The 22,962-nt window shown below is 39.7% G+C and overlaps 1 protein-coding gene across 5 annotated transcripts in view; it reads left to right on the forward strand.

The window, feature by feature from the left end:
* hivep2a (HIVEP zinc finger 2a) overlaps positions 1–22,962 on the forward strand; it is a 76,311-nt gene that overhangs the window by 33,345 nt on the left and 20,004 nt on the right. The gene's annotated exons all lie outside the window — the stretch shown is intronic.

Raw genomic sequence — 22,962 nt, forward strand, 5'->3', positions numbered from 1 at the left:
GATACTGATGCATCCTTAGCGTCTGTGTGCAGAGGAATGTCAGTTCCCTTCTCGGTCGAGGGACACCCCTCTCATACCCCCACCGAATTCCCCCGGGTTCACATGCCTCATGTCATCCATCAATTGCACCAGGAATTATGAAAAAAAATGCTTGTTTGCGTCTCATGTGTCTCTGGATATGCAATCCCCCTCATACAGCTGTCTGCCTTATCAGCATGGCATAATTCATTATGTGAGGGAAGGCTCCGGCAATAACGCAGGGGAACACCAAGCAGACACCAGGCGAATGTCACAGCGCATCTATCCCAGTCTCAGTTAAACGTCACAAATTTAAAGACGCAGCGATTTCTTTTGCATTGAGCCCACACTAATATGCATACACCATTCAGAAATGCTGAACGTTTTCAACAGTGACCTTGAAATGCAGGTCAGGAGAGCACATCCTCCTCGTTTTCTTCCATTCTCCTCCTCCTGTTGTATGTCTGCTTGTGTAGAGAAAGAATCGTAATAGTCTGTCTGATAGCTGTGGAATGATCCTCCCTGCCAAGTGTGCTAAAGCATTTTCCATTCAAAAAATACTCTTCGTTCTGGATTCGTCTGCTGTACTGTAGTTCGGAGAGGTGTCTCTGTGACAGGGTTCGGGAAATGCCCCGTTCAAGGAGTTCCGTCAAGGAATATCAAGCATTTTTTGTGTACAGATTGATTTTCAGATGTTTTGTTGTGTGTTTGGAGTTTCCACTTCTCCCTTGGGTTCTTAACACCTAAAGTGTGTCAGTGGCGGGAAGCCTGCCACGGCGGATCTTTTTGACCTGCCGGCATGAAAGCAATTAATGAGCGATGCGGAAGCTCTGCCCGCTCGTGAGCATGAGATTAATGCAATGTTAGCCTGCCACCGCTGCACTCACGGGATTACAGCAGACCCTTGTGCGAAACAACCCGATACAGACCCCGCTTCATCAATTGCTCTGTCTTGGCAGTGGGACAGGAAGTAATTGTGTCCAGGTTTGGGCACTGCATTCTTTACCGCTTGTTTTCTGCTTGTCATTATTTGATTAGCCCAAAGTCTTGTTTTTCTGGATTTGTGTGTGAGTGTGTGTGTGTCACACATAACAGATCTATGCACCGAGAAGCCTTTGGAATGGGTCAACTAGTTTGTTTTCCCAATTATCAATTTTAAAGGAATTATTTAAATTAATTTAAGGAATAGTTCACCAAAAAAGACAACATTTACTCCACCCTCATGTCATTCCAAACCTGTAGTTTTTTTCTTTCTTGTGGAACACAAAGGGAGACATTTTTTTATATTGTGCTCTTTTCCATATAATTTAATAAATTGGACTGAAGATTTCAAGCTTTACAAAGAATGCAAAAGAATCATAAAAGTCCATATAATTAAGTGGACAAGCCCTAATTTTAGTTTTTGCACCTTGACATTTAGTTTTTTAGATTTCTGTTTAGCTGTAATTAAGCCATTTTTATTTTAGTTTTATTGCAGTACTTCAACTTATTTTATTTCAGTTAGTTGCTAAAGGCAACATTTCTCATTTTTATTTAGTTATTTGTCTAATATTTATATTTCATCCTTATTTCAATTACTAAAAAACAATTTTTAATAGTTTTAGTCAATGATAACAACACTGATCGTTCACGAATCGTACATCAGTACATCTCTCAAGAAAAGGCAAAGGTGAGCTAGGGCAGATAATGACTTGATCTGTTCATCACATAATGCTTCAGCTTCACTATGGCTTCAGAAAACTCGGAATATGGTGCATGAGTCATATAGACCACTCAGTTTTATCATAATGATATATGGTACTTATTGTTTTTTTTTCTGAAGCTTGAAAGCTCTGGTCTCAGTTCATTGTAACTGCAAAGAAAAGAGCGACCGGTGTATTATTCCAAAAACGTTGTATTTGTATCCTTTGCATTTCATAGAAGAAAGACATACATTTAGATTTGCAATGACAAGAGGGTCATTGCATTGTATAAGATGAGTGAAAGTGACCTATTTCTTTAAAACCATAAAAATGCTAGATAAATATTTGACCAACCATAAAGAATCCTTCGAAGAGCACAACGAGATGGCATTTCATTCAGCAGCTGACCTTGTCTTCCTTTGTGTGTCCTAAACAGCGTTCCTGCATGTTCTGTCTTTGTACACTTCCTCTTTTCACAGTTTACTTGAATGAAACTATTTCTCAACCGAAAGGCTCGCCACTAATTTTCACACATTAGTGTGCATTTTCCTCATAATCATGACACATTTTCATTCCCTTTCCAGGCAGAAGTGGATGTTTCGCATCTTCGCATGCTGATTAGAATCAGCCGTTCACAGTTAAGGACCTGATTTCTTAGGAGAATCGAGTGATTTGAAAATAGTGTTTTGATGATGAATTCCTGCATTCAGTGGCTAAGCTGAAAGCAGCTTCATTTGGAGACTAAAAGTCTGAAATGAAGAGAACCACAGAGTACAGATGGCAGGAGGAGGCCACCTGTACACCTGAGAGGAATGGTTCTCTATGACCTTGCGCCATGGCGCTCCTCCCTCTGATAAAGAGGAGTGGAAGAGACAATCAGTACATCCACACTCACTCCCACATGATTTCCTTTTTCCACAAGAATCTTTGTGCTGACACAGAGCAGAGGTCCCTTTTTGTCGTGTGTTGACAGATACCGATGAAATAGCTTCTCATTTTGTTGTGTCTTGACAACGGATTTGGCATCTGCAGTCTTGAATGATTCTGTAGTGACCATCAGTGTGGGTTAAAAGTCAAGACTGCAACCTGAGCAGCATTAGAGAGATGCACAGGAGAGAGGCAGTGTGTCCATGGTGACACTGCTGGCATTTTGCCCATATTAACTTCTCCGACCTTTGTGTGAGTAAATGTGGGTATTCTATCAATTAATTATGCTGACGTGTAGATGGTTTGCATATTGTGTGGCTGCTTCCTGTTCACAATTCATTTCTTTTTGGTTAATCATTTTCTTGATGATTTATATTTTAGTGCATTCATTTTATTTTCTATATTATATTATATTATATTATATTATATTATATTATATTATATTATATTATATTATATTATATTATAGCTGAAATGTACTGCTGCTGTTATTTGGTTGATCATTTTCTTGATCATTTTCTTTCATTTTCATTATAGTGAGAACATACCAAATAAAATTCAATATTTTAGTATATATTTATATTTTGTACAGTAGCTGTATTAATATATAGTACAATCATATTTTATAATATATATGTACACAATTTTATTTAATTCTATTTTTATACAGTAGCTAAAAGACAGATGGCCCATATAAATCATCTTTTTATTTTGACCAAAACTGTCAGTAATCAAAGCTAGAAGAAAGAAACATTGCTGAAATGTACAGCTGCCGTCATTAGAAACCACAGATGAGCAACTAGAGGGCGAATGCAGCAGGGTCCGATCGAAACAGCATGGCCAGGTTTTCGTAATGAATGCTTAGGCTTTCATTCAAACCTACTCTAGCTGTGCCTTGTGACGCAAATGTCACTGATCCGAGTGCCAGAAGAGTGTGGAGGTGTGTGTATGGAGGTTGGACAGACCCTGACTACGTCCCTTCTCTGTGTCTATGGCCTAGGCTCCGACTGGGCTAAGCTCTCCATACCTTCTGTTCAGTCCTGGCCAATGCCAGATCTGTAGCAAACAGTGAGACCTGGATACTCAATCTGAGCCAAATGGGCAAGCACACAGTGACTCACACTTCAGTGAGAGAGGGAAGGTGGAAAAGACGCGATCCAATGTTGACATTCAAAAATCAAGATTAGTTTTTAACTTTAATCATGTTGATCAGATGGTTGTATAGTTCTTGTGTATGGCTTGAAATGCATAATGTGAAGCAGTTGAGAGTGGGCAGGAAGTTCAGTCATGCTGACCCCTTGGCTTATAGCATGTTAATGTAGATTTCAGTGTTTGACTGTGTGCTGTGTATTGCCGGCAGCATTTTTTTGTGTCTGTGTTTGTATGCATCATACTGTATGTGTGTGTGCAGGCATTGCAATGGCCAGGCCCAGTGTGTGGGCTGAACTCAGGAAGTGGGCAGGCAGGCATGTGGCCCTCCGCCACTTGGGCCCCAGGGCTCCTATCACAGATGGCCCCCTGACATTAGCCCAGGCCTGGGGTCAGCTAAGACATCATATGGAGAGAAAGAGAGCGCGAGACTCATGACATTCTCAGCCCGAAAGGATGAAAAGACAACAGCGTGAGACTCTCGCACAAAGACACTTTACCTTTGCTTAGGTGAGGCGGCTTGCAGGGTTGATGAATTTGAGCGGAGATACAGAGTTGAGAGAGATGCTTGAGAACAGCCAGGAAAATGGTGGGTTTATTCCATGGAATCACAGGTGAGACCACCTGTCCCTACTGGCCTGAATCAACCACATTCCTGGCAGCTTTCACGTCGGAAAATCAGTTACCTAAAATTGAGATTCACATAAAAGCAATTTACAGTTCAGATCTTTCCCAGGTACAGGTTTGATAGCATTTATTCAATGACTTTTATTGCACAGGCATAAATTTATCAGACAACCTTGCCTGAACCCACCTTTACGGCATGGTTTAACAGTAAAAGTTTGAAGTTGAACGTCAGATGCTTTTTTAGATGGGTCTTTTTTTATCTTTTCTTAATTCAAACAGCCGTGTCTGACAGATCATAGTTTTTATTCTCCCTTTTCTTTTTCTCACCCAGACTCCCTTTGCTCTCTGAGAGTCTGTGGCCTCTATTATTAATGTTGAAAAAAATCTGCCTTTACACACCAGGCTGGTGGACCTATAAAACATATCATCCAGCATATGAGCCACTCCAGGCTGGACGCAAGATTTTATAGGCAATCGTTTCAACAAATCCTTTTTTTGGAGGGCAAGCATATGTTGTATTTTAGTAGCTGGTATTTCAACCAGTGCTGTTTTATTATCATTACTATAATATCTTAGTATTTATTTATATTTGAAAGGTACTCCATGTCATTTTTGTTGTTGTTTAAAATTTAAATTATGAATGAGTACATCATGAATCCATCTTCCAAACTGTGTTTTTGTCTTATCCTGAATCACTACGGAAACTGGGCATAGACGAAATTCGAACCATCATTTCGCAAGTGAGCACCACAGCTAAATATGTGTGGAACATGTGTGTGCATGAAAACCACGTCACCAATTTTTTAATGCTGCAACACAGATTTTAAACATTAAAAATGGTAAAAGAATGATGTAAGAGGAGGATGTTGGTAATGCATCATCTGTCTTTATCTGTCAGACTAAGATATGCAAAATCCCTGTGCCCTAGGGAGACAGTGTGTGACACGTCCTATGGGAATCATACAGAGTTTTCAGAACAGAGTAGAATCAGAATAATGGAAAAGAGAGAGGTTATTCTAACGGAACCCACCAGAATTCTCAACCACTAAAGAGAAGAGAGCAGCTGACGTTTATTCAGCCTACTGACGCTCTGACGTGCTGACACCGAGGCAAGGTGAGGGCCTCACTTATATTTTTAGCCTGTGAATGGAAGGAGCCATGAATTGAGTCAGAGGGAAGAATAGACAGAAAAGAAATGGAAGGAAGCAGGAAAAAAATCTGCAGGCAGATGGAGAGGCAGCAGCCGTGGGTTGCTGTGACTGAGATTGTGCTGCTCTATTTAAAAACCACAGGAGTTTGTTAATGCTGCCGTGGGGTACATGTTATGTGTGTGGAGATGGAGAGACAGGAGTGTGTAATAAGTGGGAGGACACAGGGTAGGAAATAGAAAAACTGCCGCAAGCATTACAGCCCTCATTACAGTGCGACACAGATCTGGCCACATACTGCTGTGGGCATGAAACTTATCTATAAACGCTGTAGAATGACCGCTTACGGTTTAACATCCCTGTCTTTTGACCCCTGTTCTTGGTGAGCACTGAAGTGATTGATTGATTTTTTTTGCATAGGTGTTCACTTCAGCATCAACTAGATTTGTTTTCATAGCAGAATTTACAGCCATTTCTCAGTGTCACATGATCATTCTAATACGCTGATTTGGTGAAACATTTTTTCTTATTATTGTAAATGTTGAAAACTGTTGTACTGCTAAATATTTTTTGTGGAAATCATAATGGAGATTTCAAAAGAAAAGCATTTCATTCAAAATAGTTTTTTTGTAACTGTACATGTCTTTACTGTCACTTTTGATCAGTGTCCTTAAAAAACCTTACTAACCCCAAACTTTTGAATGGTGGTTTTGTTGAAGTAAACAGTAATTAATAAAATATACAATACTCACTTCATAAAATAAAAATTAACTTGCTTAAATTCACTTAAATTGTTATTTCAGAAAAAAATTACTTTGCTGAAACATTGTAACAGAGAGAGCCGATCCCAATATGCCCACTGTGCAGAGTGTGGTTCAAGTTGTTTGTCTCTCATTGCCAGTTAAGGGAGACCGGTCTGTGATACCGAGGAGAGGAGACTTCCACTTGTCCATCTGCGTACAGTCACACCAAACAAAAGCTGAGCAGGAAGCCATTCACCAATGGAATAAATTAGATCTTTATTTGGTTTCTGTCTGCATTTGTCATGATGGCTGAAGCTGACCGGGTTGGAAGTAAAAATGTGCATCCTTGGATAAAATTGGTGTCAGTTTTTGGCTTTACTATTGGACTGTATATTAATATAGCAGTTTGGTGGAGCCAGTCATTGGTTGCATCAGTCAGGATGTGGCTTTAAAGAATGAAACCTCAGCTGCCATTTGTGCCATTGTTGGGTAAGTTTGATATACACTGCCCTTCAAAAGCTTGAGGTCAGTAAGATATACTGTATATAATTTTGTTTTATAGAAATTAACACTTTCAGCAAGGATGCATTAAATAGATAGAAAGTGACAATTAAGACATTTATGTCAAAAGGTTTCCATTTCAAATAAATACTTTTTTTTTTTTTTTTTTACTTTCTATTCGTCAAAGAATCCTGAAATATTTTTTTTTTCACGGTTTCCACAAAAATATTAAGCAGCCTATTAGAATGATTTCTGTAGAAATTTCTGCGTTGACATCACTGGAATAAATTACATTTTAAAATATATTAAAATACAAAATAAAAGATGTTTCTGTTCATCAAAGAGTCCTGCAAAAAGAATTATCATGGCTTCCACAAAAATATTTTCAAAATTGATAATAATAATAATAAAAAAGATTATTTTGCATCTAATAAGCACATTAGAATTATTTCTGAAGGATCAAGACTGGAGTAATGATGCTGAAAATTCAGCTTTGCCATCACAGAAATAAATAACATTTTAAAATATATATTCTAAAATAAATGTAGCCTTGGTGAGCATATTCTTTTTGAAAATCTTACCGTCCCTAAACTTTTGAATGGTAGTGTGTATATCTTTAAATGGTCTAGACTTGATTCGGTCTGCATGTTCACAAATAAAAATGCCCTATAGCGTTCCATGTCCATTATAGGTTTTGCAGTGTATATGCAGAAACTCTGTCGGTGTTAAACAACACCAGCGGATGCCTGTGGGGATATCCCGTCATCAGGTAGACATAAACACACCGAGAGATCCTCAAACACTCAGACTCCAGCATATGCAGGGCACACATGTCTGGCCCATGGAGAGGGAGGAATGTGTAAAACCTTGTAACGCACCTCTGATTTTCCACTCCTGCTGCGTACACATCCCATTATCAGTTTTATAAGAACGTTGGAAATTCCTCCGTTGAGGTGGTACAGATGCGCTGGGCGGCACGACCGCTGCATTCCTGACTGGGGGGCCTCTTTCCAGGACAACTTAGGGTGGCCCCTTCATAGCTCGTTTAATAGTGGTATAAAAATCTGGTATGCTCCTTTTCCCCACTTCTCCAGTCATCAGCATGCAAAGCAACACCACATAATATGTGTGTATAGTTGCATGCGTGCATGTTTTTGTGCGTGCAGTATACTGTGACCTCATGAGCTGGCAGGTCAGGCAGTCATTCGCTCAGCGTTTGTTGATCCAAAAGTAATTAAATACCAGTTAAGTGTTTTTAGCGACGGAAAATTGAAAAGGAAATGTTGATAGATTTCTAATGTTTCATGGAATAGGACTGGTTGTATAATATTGCAGGGTGGACAAAGGAGTTCTAAGCCAGACTTCAGTTTGAATGTTATTTCATTCTTGTTAGTGCTTGAAATGGGTGGATTTATGGTTGTCAGAACATATTTTGACAAGAATGAGACCAAAAAAATCATTCTGTAGATGCAATACAGACAGCACAATTCATAAAATTTATAAAAAATGTATAAAAAATATAAAAGATATATAAATAAAGTTCACATACAGTGCAGTGGATATTGAATCGGGCTTATTCAGCAAATCAATGATCGTGCCTGGAATTCTAATTTACACTGTAACAATGGTATCTGGGATTTATTTTATTAAACACTTGTTGTGTTGGAATGTGTGACGTCTACAACTACGTGTGAGATTCTTGAACAGATTTGACGTAGTCGCATTTCACTACTCCACAATAGAGGGCATGAACGGCTAATCGGGGTTAAAATGGGATCAGCCTTGTTTTGCTTGAAGTGTTACAATCCATTTTTGGTATTATTTGGGTGTTCTGTTCTAAATTTACCTCTGAACTACTTTTAGATTATAGCAACACGTGTTAATCAGGTGCAGCTGTGACGTGGCAGGTTTAGTTCATTTTCGTAAAGCATCATAGATTACGTAGTATTTGGGTGTCCTTTCTATATTAATCTAAACCTGCATCTCAAGCAGGTGCTGCACTGACGTGGAAGTTTTAGCAGTTTACAGTTTTCGGAAATGTGACAGATTACATTATTTAAATGCCATTCTATAATTACCTCAGAACTATTGTTAGACGACTTAAGCAGTTTTTGGTTCCTGGGTCGCAAATATTACAGACTACTTGCTGACAACAGTTTAGTGAAACCGTGTACCCAAAAGAGATGCTAGACAGACTTTGACTAGTGGCATTACGTTCAGTGATACATATCCCATGGAATACTGTTTATTGGCTGATATTAGATGTATATTTAATTTATTGGTATGGATCGACATTGAATATTGAATTGTGCATGTTTATTTCAACTTTTTACATTTAGATTACCTTTACCATCTTCTACCTCTCACTTAAAGTTAATCTTAAAAAAAACCCTCTAATAATTTAATATCACTGTAATCTTTAGCAAATCTAGAAATTAATATACTCTTTGTATTGTAATGTAAATTTTAATGTTGTGATGCCAATGACTTGTAGCATTTCAAATTATGGATTTTAATTGTTTCATTTTTAATTTATTTAGACTAAATAGAATAGAATCTTAATTCTTAGTTCGATTTAAGTCAGACTCATCATTTGTCGAACTTACAGACCTAGATAATATGACTGTAGCTCGGCTTCATCCAGCAACATACTTGTTAATTGGATGACATTTGGTCTCAACGTTGATAAAGACTAACTCGTTTATAACTGCACATTTAAATGTATTCCGTGGGGCAGGAAGACCTCAGCTGTTAGACAGCGTATTGGTTTTTGTTTCATAAAAAAAAAAAAAAAAATGTGTTTATTTACTTCTCTTACCCCTAGTCTGATGTGTCTCCAGGGATAAATGTAAATACACGTGTGCAAACAAGCTCTCCTGGGCTGCGTACACACCCTTAAGAGACGTACACAAACAGCATACGTACACACTTAAACATTCAAGAGGCCTCATGTGTGTGTTCCTGCTCGAGGCCAGATGATGAGGACTTGTTTGCGATGGGGGCCAGCAGTGACCTCAGACGCTTAACAGAGAAGCTAGTGTACCCCTCCACCCCTCTGACACACACACAAACACACTCGCACAGCACAGTTTGTATACCCCTCCGCCCCAGCGAGACAGCGCAGCATCTGTTATGCAAGTCACATACACACATTGCCAGAGTTCATAGCGAGGTTCTCAACAGAGTTAGGCAGTGGACCTCAGTGACACCTCGTCCCCTCCATCTGTGAGGAGCTCTGCATTGTCAGAGACACAAAAGAGGGCACCCTGGGTTTTACGTAACAGACTCACATCTCGTGATTTTGGAGGCTCATTCCTCTTTTCGTCTTTCGCTGAATTGTATTTGCTCCACACTTACCTCAGATCTCTGAGGACGAAAGTGCTTCATTGTCTGGATCTGATCCTTTAAGACAAGGCTTCCCCCTTGAGAGCCAACTTATGACATCAACTGAACTTTCCTCTCATCCACATGCAGTTACACTTTCCTGCACGCAGAGAACTGAAAAAAGAGTTTTGTGTCTGTCAGGTGATGTGAATGTTCAGGTTGTTTGAGAGTGGCAGACGTGTTTTTAAGACCGAAATCAGAGGGGAAATTGCCTGTTGAAATAGCAATGGCCAGTCAGACTGGAGCACTTGATTTGTGTCTAGACATGGATGTTGTTTTCACTTTGACAGGTGCTGATAGACAATACTTTGCTTTTAGAATGACTCACACACTCAATGTTGTTTTGAAAGTTATTAAAAAAATGTTTAAAAGTAAATTTAATCATATGAGGCACATAGGCATGTTGTGATATTTAGGGATTGAAAATAGTTGAAAAAGGGCAAAAAGGAATTACATTTGACCTGAGTTGTGAATTAGAGTTTGTAGTCTGAATTATTAATATCTATCTATCTATCTATCTATCTGTCTGTCTGTCTGTCTGTCTGTCTGTCTGTCTGTCTGTCTGTCTGTCTGTCTGTCTGTGACTCAGCTGAATACGGCCATGGTACAAACATGATACGGAACAAGCTGAGTGGGAAACATGGGCACATGGAAAGGCTCAGCTGCATGTCAATGGAACTGGAAAAACAATTATCTTAATTTCGTATTGAGGGGATTCGTCCCAGTGCTAGGAGAGGCTGAGAAATTGTGAATGAGCGGTTCCATCCCCACTCTGCTGCCTTTATAATGTAGTTGTGTCTTTTAGAAATGGAAATTCATGGTCAGATTACACTACGGACCTGTCTCTGGAAATGAACATGCCCAGGGAGAGGACTTGTCACGTTATGACAGATGTGGAAAACGGAAGAGCGCTGCTTGATTTTCCACTTTCCAAGAAGCTCGGAAAAATGATTTTTCGAAGAGTCTCACAACAAGGGAAAGAAAAAAACAATAATGCCATCAAAAAGTGCTTCACTCTTGTTTGCACAAATATGTGTGTTAGCGTGCTAGTGCTTATCTTTTCCATGGGTAATATTTGGTATGGAGAAATCTGGCCTGTTTCTGGCCTCTATTTCTTTTTCCTCCAGTGGTACCCAGAGTTTCCAAGCCTGGAACTGTTAATAAGTGTTTGTTCTCTGCTCAAGTGTGTGTGGCAGACCCCAATTCCATGGCCGGAAAACCTGGGGCCTGCCCCTCTAGTCTGAGCAAACTTAAAAACAAAAACAATAAAACAATTCTTTACCATTCTTTACCTCACTTCCTTTGTCTCCTCACTCAAAGAGAGCTAGAGATTTGCATGCGGGCGGATGTGTACGTGTGTGTGAGCGAGTCAGTCAGTCGCCTGCACTGTTGTGGTGTTGTAGCTACAGTCTTGTGGGAGTTGAGTTCACACCTTTACATTACCACTTCCTCCGACGTCACTGACACAGTTCCGGCCTCAACAGTAGTAGTCGCTGTGTGGATCTGAGCGTTGCATCCTGGGATGCCACCCAAGATTTTAAATTAACTGACTTTCTGTGATTGTAATTTTAGTGCTAAACATACCGTTACCATGAAACCTTCAGTATTATCTTGAACATCAATGCATAACTGGACAGAAAGTATTATTAAATGCATCAAAATCATAGGTCACACTTGTTCATTCTATTAATATAATATCTCCTGTTTCTCTCTGATTTTAGCAGCTCCTCAGAGGTCCAAAGCCACTTGAGAAATGTCGGAAAAATCTGTCCCCACTGAGCACACACTTGAGGCCCTTTCAGGGATAGAGACAGGCAGATTTAGATAAGAAGACAGAATTAATATATTGTTGTCTGACTCTTCTTATATCTCGCAATCTGACTTTTTTTCTTATTTAAATTTTATCTCATAATTGCCTGTTTTATTTTTTACTCTGAGGTGAAAATAGGCTTCTATAGATATCCATTTTTGAGGCATTGAAAACATTGTTGCAGCCGCTCTGTCAAAAGATGTTGAATAATAATTATTTTAGCCACCTCTTGCATGCTGAAAAGGACTGGATGGAATGGTTGCAATTATAGCTGTACAATTAAAATAATTTTCCGGTGACAGTCTGTATAAATTTATTCCATTTACAGGAATAAACAACCAAAAAGAAGAGTGAAAATTCATCTTGCATTGGCCAGTCGATGTGTTAAAGGCACAAAGCCAAGGGTAAAGAGCAGCCGTGTACAGGAAATGGAGATGCTGTTATTTGACTGAAGATGCCATAATTATGATGCCACAGTGGCTTCCTCTCCTTCCTCACCCAGCTGTGACAGTTCCACCCTCAGCACTTGAGCCAGACACCAAAGACGCTTTGTCTCTCTGTCAGATTCCTGGAAGTAAAGGCTTTAATCGCATTACACAAATAGGCCCAATTTGTGAAAAAGGCCTTACTCTGATAAAGATCTTAGCATCAAGAATTGTTTGCGGTTGGTGTCGGTAGAACGAGACTCTGACGGTGTTCCTTTGGTGGGAAATGGAAATACGGCGATTCCTGGGAAAGTTGGCACCTGAACAACGTGATGAGGTGTGACTCTGGCTCTGTTATTGTGTGTGTGGGACACAAGCTACTTTACAAGCTCTTCCCACAAGCACAGCATAAAGACAGGGTCCTGTTTTTGGAAACACAACCATGTCCTTAGGACTCAAGTTGCTTAAAAAGCTCTCCCTCCCTCTCTGTTTCCGCTGGATTATGTGGCCTTGACTGCCGGGCTTGACTGTAGTGGGCCACTTCAGTCCTGCACTTCAATATTAATGCACCAGGAGGCTTGCGGAGGGGGCTGTTATTATCTCCCGTGCATGTCTGTCTCCAGCAGAGTGACAGTTAAAGGGACAGGCGCCACAGAGCAAACAGGCTCGTTTTCTCTATGATGTGGGCCAGCCAGCAGAGCCCAGAGAAACACTGTGGGGTGACTGATTGATTTTCTTGGCCCCCAGGATTGTCCCCCGTGGCCTGTATTCACTCTTAATTATAGGAGTGGTTGGAGGGCAGGCCACTCTCTTTCCAGTTATAATATTATTCTATCGGGTCTTAGGGGAGAGCCGCAAAATGTCAAACTTTCTCAGCTCCGTTAATGGCTTTGTGATGCACTCTGATCATGGGTAAAATCCTCCTGTGTAGTTGGAAATGGAGCACGGTCGAGGTTGAATCAGCATATTGCACTGTCTGCTTCACTTTTGCTGTGTGTGAGTGACTCGTTTATGTGTTAACCACCATAGGCTCTTCTCAGGAAACTCTTTGTCTTGACGAAGGGCTTTCAGTAGCGGCACAGCCTCCTTGACGCTGGTGTTGGTTTAAAAACAGCTCAATGCAGACACAGCAGAGTGGATATCAAAGGCCACAGAATGGTATGACCACGGCACTGTTATCCCTGCAGTGGTGAATCAGCACTTCACCCCGTCGAAACAGCTTTCCTCTGTGTTCGTGGTATAGCAATGCTAGATCCACTTTTCAGAAAGACAACAGGAAGTTTAATATACTCTTTGTGTTCCCTAAAGTGCTGTTAAGTTGGCCCACATCTCTTTCTTACTTTAAACAGCTGTGATACTCCTTTTCCTGGAAGTGTCTCTTGCTAAAAGTGTGATCATGAGTGATGAGTGCCAGAAGAACTCTTGCATTAGTTCTTGGACTAGGAACTAGTGTCACCTTTGACCTATTTGTGTCACTGAGGTTTGTTCATTGGGAATGTCATTGGGGTTATGGAAAAGTCTTATGAGCAACTCCCCTTGAGTGCGAAACTCATTGACTTCCTGTTAGACTATCTATCTATCTATCTATCTATCTATCTATCTATCTATCTATCTATCTATCTATCTATCTATCTATCTATCTATCTATCTATCTATCTATCTATCTATCTATCTATCTATCTATCTATCTATCTATCTATCTATCTATCTATCTATCATCTTCATTTTATTTAAGATAAAAGGGGAAAAATTATGAATGAAACGTACTTAATAACAACCGTTTCTAGGGCTGTGTATTGGTCACGATTCAATATATTGCAATATATTTCGATACTGTGCATAAGGCGATATATTGGGATTTTTTTTTAAGTAAAATATATTAAAAAAAGACATGATGTGCATAAAAGTCAAAGAAGTTTACTTTAGGTAAACAGTTCAGTACACAGAAAATCAAACTGCCAGTTTGGGATTGTGGTTCACAGGTTCTTAGTGAGCAAATTTTTATATGCTCAAAAGAAAATAGGTACATAGCCCCTGTCCTGTCACAATACAAAACAACAACGTGAACTGGACGAAAATGAATGAAATTGGATGAAAGTGAACAAAATGAATGTGTCATATATTGAAATCAAGTTTTATGTGATAAAAGATTTTAAAAGAACTGGACGCGCGAATGAGGCGAACCGCGCCGCGCTAAACGACTCATTCGTGCTGCAAGACCTCCAGACGCACGTAAACGCGTCTTTGCATTGACTTAACATTGAAATCACTCGCGCCAAACGCTCTATTCGCGTTTGGTGTGAACGATGCACGCGATTACATTTAGAAATAGATAAGCTTTGTTTCCAAATGCACCAAGCAAAGATATCCTTTCAATTGTATAAACTTTTATAAAACCAGCCAATATAATCACGATAAACACATCCAAAATGAAATATTTAACATAACAACTGCACAACGTCTAATTTGTAAACAAAATGATTTACGCACTAAATCCAGCATAAACTCTGGCACAATCTGCATATGTTTAAACTCTCAAGACAGACGTCACACCCCGAACCTCACAGCAATTGGCTGCAGACTGCGTTTTTCGCTTGATATTTGTATAAAGTCGAGAACTTTTTGACGCTCTCGGTCGCTCTCAAAGCTTTCTCCGGTCCGCTGTCAATCCTAAAATGTCCAGTGGACACGCACCGTTATAGGCGAGCCTGGCGAGGACACTGGTGCGTCTCAGCATAGCTATCTAGTGGTAGGGATTTAAACAACATAAACATGAACCACTGTCTTACGGTCTTACCATGAATATTTTTGGACGTAAAAAAAAAAAAAAAAAAAATTCGATATTGCGTTTTTGAAAATCGATACAGTATTGCAAAATAAAATATCGCGATACTCGAGTGTATCGATTTTTTCTTACACCCCTAACCGTTTCTATATTGATGTAGAGTTTGACTAATGAATAGTTTGTGACCAATGATAAACGAACCTAGGCTAACTGAGGTTGAGGTTTAGTTTTAACCTGCTATTTAATCATTTTAATTCTACTTCCTTACATTCAAAGTTGACTTGCAATCCTGCATACTGTTTGCTGCCTAATTCAAATTAAATTTAAATTTACAAATTTAATTGAAATTTAAAATGCATTCAAAATTCAAATCTGAATTGTGCATAAACCTTTGTGTTTAATTATTATTATTTTTTACACATACTGAGACACTGATTTCACTCTTGTTGCTTTTTTCTTTTTCTATATATTCTGGATAAAGTTAGGTTAAAATAGAAGTTCAAAACCTGTCCTGTCAGTGACTGATCCTTTTTAGAAATACAGAAAGTTGTGCTTTGGAGACGCAAAACTCATTTCTCATGGAAACGCGTCTATAAAGCTGTATTGAAATGCTTCTGGACACCCTCACTGACTGTGAGTTCATGCTGATGTATAGAAGGAAATGTTATATACTCATTCTTCACTGAGTTGTGTATTGCAGGTTTCAGGAAATTTCATCATAAATCAAGACCGAAAGTCAGAGTTAGGTTTGCGGGGATGGAAGGAGTGGCGCCGTGTTACGAGACTGCTGCACAGGAAGTGCTGTTTACCCCCCTAGGAGAAAGCAATGGGTTATTGGTTAGAGGATACCGGTGAAAGCAGCTAGTTTGTCACTACAGGTCTATCAAAGACCATTACAGGAAGACCCTCTTCCTGCTGCAATACCTAATATCCAAAAAGAAAAATGCCCTGCATCACCTCAAATAATTTAGCAAGGGATTGTGCAGTATTTATTCTCCCATTACTCTCTAGCCATCCATCTTGATTGATGTATTTTCAGTGAAAACAACAAAATGAAAGTTTTTTTTTTTTTTGACTGGTGCCAATGCTGATTGGGTGTTAATAGCCATTGCTGTCTTAAGTCTCCTGACACCTCAACCTTGAGTTGGTATGTTTATATATGGTGGGCTTCTATAAAAAAAGAAGTGCATGACTCTCGCAGGGTAATGGCACTGTGCGGTTGTGCTACCCAAGCCCATCAATTACACAGCCGTAAAGCTCTCATTTCAGCCCAAATAGCTGCCATTGCTGTGTCAAAGTCCCCACCAAACTGCCCTCCCCCTCAGCTGAAGTAAATTGGTGAAAAGGCATGTTAGAGAGAAAATGAGTGGAAACTGGACAGACGGGGCCTGGATGTACATGTATTTTACAGACTGACTCAGACACCAGCTCAGCGCCAGCTTCTTGACTTGTATAACAGTGCGGAGATTGGAACAGATAGAGCGAGCTTGACTCACGGTGCTATCATGGAGAATCTGCTCTTGTTTTTCTTTAGTAGAGAAAGGAGAGAGAAGAACAGAAGGACAAGTGGGCGGACTTGCCTTATACAGCAAAAGGCAGTTGAACCCAGTGACCTTGGTGTGGTCCTCGGGGAGAGGTTCTTCTTTGGCCCTCGGCCAGCGTGGATCCCGGGATGGGGTGTTCTACTAGCAGGTTCCTCTAGCTGTTCTCTCGCTGTGCTAGTTACGGTTCAGTGTTACCATCACACCCAATGTAATGTGCTCGGCTTGTGCGATATGTCACACTCTACCCGTTTCAATCTCAGGGGAGGATTCTCTTGGCAGCGGATGGACTCGCGCTGACGCTGGCACGGCTCCTTCGACACGGCCCCCCTCTTATCCAAAAAGAGTGTGCTGCTTGTGAAAGGGGTAACAGGCATGGTAACCGGTCCACTCATCCCCGAATGACGTAAATGTCACTTCCCCCTTTCAGTCTGGGCCTTAGAGTCAGATGAACTGCGAAGGGAAGGGTTGGAGAAGATGACACTGATTAGCTCGCTCTGGGGGCGACTGTTGTGGCATGTGCAGGATGGCCGTGGCACTCTGTGATTTAATGCCCATTAAACACTATGTGGCATCAATTTGTTGCAGCCCAAATCCTGTCTCCCAATGCGCTGATTACAGAGCGAAAGCCCAGCTCTTCTACACCTGCTGGATTGAGGAGATGCTCATTGTGTATTTTTGGTCATGTGGCTCCACTGACTCTTAAATAAACAAGCAATGAAGAGACAGCACTCCCTCTGGAACTTTGCCTAATCAACATTGTGTGATCAGGGCTTTATAGCTATTGCAACAAACCATGAAACTTAAATATTTTTGTTTCAGCAGTTTTGTTTGACTAGGAAACCTCTGGAGGTATTTGCCTCACGATGTTTCAAAATAGTTGTGAGCAATGAATCAGTTTCTCGCCTTTTAAGACTGGACAACTTGTAAATCATTGAATACCTAACATAATTTTCCACAGGGGCATCTGGCTGGTTCTGTTATATGTGATTTTTATTATCTTGAAATTCTTGCATTTAAATTGTTCTTGACATTGGAGTTGTGATATAGTGGTTTCTGTACACAGTTTCTTATATAATATTATATAAAATAAAAATGATCTTTTGTTTAATTGATACTGTTCTGGGTTCACCAAACATACACCATGACACACGTGAAAATAACTCTTCTCTCAGAGTACAGATGTTTGGATGGCCAACCCACTGACCAGAAGTGAACCCTTCCTTGGTCTGCTGTAAATATCAGACATATTAGTTAAAAGCACAGAGAGCCATTCATGCCACTTTTATTTCAGATCTTGATTTTAGCCCATCGTTGGGACTAATTCGAGTACAAGTCAGCCTGTGCCGTCAGGAAATCCACTTAGCCCGATTTCCCGGCTCTTGTGAGGGGTAACATGACACTGGACCCCGGCTGTCAGGGGAACACTCACCGCCCAACAATAAAACAAGTGACTCTGATGTCATGACCGCAACTATGCGCCGAATTCCTCACTGATGCACTCATCTATCAGAGGTGCTCTTTCCATTAGAACGGCCTGTCATGAAGAGACATGGGAAGCAAAGGGTGGAAAGAACCAGAGGGAAAGATCGAAATGGGGTTCGGTGGGGGATTGTGTGCAGCTGGGGCTGGAGGAGAACAACAGAGCCTACTGATTTGTTTGTTTGCGCTGGGAGACATGTGATGGTTTAACGGGATCCTTTCCTTTTTTCTGCCTTCTTTTTTAAGACTAAGCCAAAGGAGGGAGCTGTCACCTTTGTTGCTTGTGTCATTTGTCATATGTACTTTCCAGTTTCCTTCCATAAATTTTTAAGTCGGCCCATTAAATATAAGGTAATTGCGTTGTCTCTATATGGTGCCTGGAGCTACAAGTCCTATTAAAGAGAGACAAAGGCAGTGAGTGTTAAGAGTATTTAATAAAAAGTATGGAATTAATTATGGAGGAGGAGGAGGAGAGCGCAAGATGAGGAGAACTTGCAATGCTGCGAGGGTCACGGGTGGCATTTTAACGTTAGCACCATTTGCTCATGAAGCTGTTAATGCTGTGCATATCGATGATTTGACTGCTGTCGGGCCGATCTATTCTTGGTAGCAACCGTTCCTCCTCACCCTATTATTTGTCCCCAGCTGGGCTTCATTAAACCGACTTCCTCAAGTAAAAAGAGTCTCGGTTTTAGAAAGGATGGCGTCATGGTTTGTCAGACATCCTAGAGAATGCAATATGATACACAGGCAGAGGGAAAGAGATTTAAAAGAGAATGAATACAAGAGGAAATGAAAGAGAGTGGTGAGTGCAGTGGAGGTGTCAGGCTGAGGCAGGTGCACCTGACAGAGTGCTCATTGGTTCCCATGGTTGCAGGGCTGGTACAATGAGTGGCGAGTCACAATGATGACAGCTCCACTAGCCCCAGGGCCCTTTCTCCTCCGTGATACATTTAGCTTCTTAATGCCACCTCAAATGATCTTGCTAACTTTCCTGTATTACTCTGCATGAATTTTTTAGCACCCTGAATAATGTTGTGGAAGTGAGGCAACAGGAAGGCTCGTCGCCCTTACAAATTTTATTTAAAGGATGTGGTCACTGACAACATTAGAGCCGGGTCAATGTAAATAAGGCTAAATGCACTAAGCTACATTCAGCTGCTTGGTTTTTGAGCAGGATATGCTCGATAAACTGCCTGTATAAATCGGTATCTGAAATTCTGTGACTCATGATGTACTGCAGACCTCTTGAAAGAAGTACATAAATAAAAGACAAATCTGGCATTGTGCCTGTACATCTTAGCATGCAAAACGCGTTAAAAATAAAACTAGAATATTTAAATAGAGAACTGTTTAAATGTTTTGATATTACATAAGATGCAACTGAACAAGTAGGACTTCCTCCTGGTTTACCAGGAGTTTGTGTTCTCTCACTGAAGTAAATGAAATGGATTAGGGTAGAAAAAGCTTCATAATAATATATATTTCCTGTGTCAGTTCTGTAATCCTATTCACTTTAAGACAAAGAGGCAGAAAATGGTGTGAGGATGTTGTGAAGGGGGTTGGAAACTCATTTATGGCATGACATTATATGGCGCTTTTTCCTCTGAAATCGTTTTGCAGAAATTACTCAGACCATTGAAATAGAAAATATGCATTCACTTGTCACTCTTTACATTTTAATTCACACGCTGTGGAGTAGCACAGAGCATAGTGTATGAGAGCTTTGACAAAATGTGCCACATGTCCTCAAGTACTTTCAAATGATAATTTCCAGGGAAAAAAGTGGAGGCATATAATTACAGGCAGTTATTTATACCCTGTACATCTCCAATTCATCGCCTGTTCATTTAGCTAAAAGCCCTATGTTGGATCTCTATTTTGGATGCTTTTTTTTAAGCACTCATCATTGCCCCATCACAGCACATCTCCGTGGCAAAAATAATTTCTTCTTGCGAGTTCACCCACAACAGGTCGTTGTGGGTGAGCTCCTTGGTAAAGTGTTTTGAGCAAGTAATCAAAAGCATCATAAGCCTACATATTGTAGATCGTAGAAACCATTGGCACCAGTGGTCTCTAAGATCTATGGATAACATTGCTTTTGGGAAGAGCAGACCAGAAATTCGAGCTACTTGCTCAGAATCCTTTACCAAGGAGCTCCTTCACTTGATGTGTATATGTAAGACAAATCTCTGCTTTTTGAAAGAATTTTGAAGGAATTATCATTCCTACTATTTGGATAATTTATAGAGTTTAGATTAGTTTAGTAATTTAGTAGAGTTTAGACAATTTGAGTTATAAAAAAATGACAATAAAAACATATTTTAAATTGTGTTCATCCAGCACAGTTCAGTAAATGCATCAGTTCCTGCTCTTATTAATATACCAAAGTCCTAGAAAGCTATTTCCTTAACCAACATATACTTCACTTTATGCATACTCTTTAAAGTTGATTATTTGTACCTTTTAAGAAACATATTTTGTTATGAAGACATACTAAACCTTCCTTATACTGGCATCAAAAGATTTTGAAAGTCTGAGGACTTGATTTGGTGTGCAGTGCGACATATGTGAGTCCTAGAGAAAAGGGGTTTTTTTTTCTGTGTTTTTGCGGGTGAGAGGAAGTGTTGCCTGTGTTTACCCTGGGTGAGCTCCACTGCAGATTGTGATGCAACCTCACAGAAATGTCTTGTTTTTCTGGGTTAGCTGAGCTTGTCTTAGTGCAGCAGAGCAGCATAATGGTGTTTGTAATATCTCCAGCCCTGGGGCACATTTTAGATTGCGAGGCTGAAGAGCACAGCCTGGCTGCATTCACTCTAAGACAGGGAGCATAAAAACACGGTGAAGCATGCTTCTCTAGATGGGCTTTTGGAGAGCAGGCCTCAAAAGCACTACAAAGGCCAAGCAAATTGTTTAACTAAAAAATAAAACTATAAGCCCTTTGTCAGGGAGGCTTTTTCTGTTATCTTTTTTCTCATCATAGAATAAAGGATGTGCAATGTATGTTAATTTTACTGTTGTTTTAAGACAAAGGCTCTCTCTCTCTCTCTCTCTCTCTCTCTCTCTCTCTCTCTCTCTCTCTCTCTCTCTCTCTCTCTCTCTCTCTCTCTCTCTCTCTCTCTCTCTCTCTATATATATACATACATACATACATACATACATACATACATATATATATATATATATATATATATATATATATATATATATATATATATATATATATATATATATGCCTATATAACAATCAGTATTTATGCTATATTATATATAGACTGAACCTTGGCTTGGCCAGCAGTCTATGATTGAGAAAGAAGTTGCTGTAATATATATATATATATATATATATATATATATATATATATATATATATATATATATATATATATATATATATATATATATATATTATTACAGCAACTTCTTTCTCAATCATTGACTGCTGGCCAAGGTTCAGTCTTGTCCAGGCACAATGGTTGTCGTTTGGGTTCTTTGCTATTTTGCTGTCTTTAAGGCCTTTTTTGCTATTTTAATGTCTGTGTAGTTAAAGGACAAGTTTGGTATTTTACACTTAAAGCCCTGTTTACAGATCGTTTCTAATGAAATAGAACGGTTAAGATTAAAATTTGGACACATGCTGCTGTCCCGAGAATTTTAGGTTTATTTCGTTTTCCCCCCCACCTACAGAATGGCTGCATATGTGCACTGGAACAATCCTTCCTAAAACACATTAAACTTTCGTTTACAAAGACATGATACTCACCGAGTGGTCAGGGGTGTTCACTTATATGCTCACACAAAAATCGCTGCAAAAGATGCTTTCCAACAGGTTTTATCGTAGTTTTTGTCCAACTCCATTGACTTGTATTGGATGTCCATTGACTTGTATTGGATGTGCTGTGAGGTACGGTATTACTCCGCCACCAACTGGGCTGGAGTGTCTATTATTCAAGCTCTCAACGGAAGAATGTACGGGTGTGAGGCGTTTGGAAAAATAGGTCCACAGTTTTGCAACGAATGGTAAAACACCTGTTGGAAAGCATCTTTTGCAGCGATTTTTGTGTGAGCATATCAGTGAACACCCCTGACCACTCGGTGAGTTTCACGTCTTTGTAAACGAAAGTTTAATGCGTTTTAGGAAGGATTTTTCCAGTGCACATATGCAGCCATTCTGTAGGTGGGGGGAAAGCGAAAGAAACCTAAAATTTTCGGGACAGCAGCATCTGTCCAAATTTTAATCATAACCGTTCTATTTCATCAGAAACGATCTGTAAACAGGGCTTTTAGTGTGAAATACCGAACTTGTCCTTTAAAGACAACACATTTTTTTCTGACATTTTTCTATTTATGACATGGAATTTTTATTCTGTCAGATTACCAATCAATATAATTATGCCTAGTGTTTGATTATGTTTTATTAAAACTGTTCTTGGACTTTTGCCATTTCATAAATCTTCAAAAATTGTGCAGAGTAATGTGCAAGATACACTGTACCACCATTCAGATGTCAAAGGAAATGCTAAACATTTTGAATTTGTACCGCCATGTCTAATAATACTTTGCCTATATTATCCCACAGACAAGCTCTTTGTTCCAATATGGTTTGTGCATAAACACATCAGAGGATTCATATTAATAGAGCAGGATTGCTCCAAGGGGAGTGGAAATATTGTTCTAGCAGATGCTCAGTTCCAGTATATTTATTAAATATGAAGAGCCTTCAGCTACTCTGATAGTGTC

Source organism: Scardinius erythrophthalmus, assembly GCF_964197995.2.
Source record: "Scardinius erythrophthalmus genome assembly, chromosome: 11".
Taxonomy (NCBI): Eukaryota; Metazoa; Chordata; class Actinopteri; order Cypriniformes; family Leuciscidae; genus Scardinius; species Scardinius erythrophthalmus.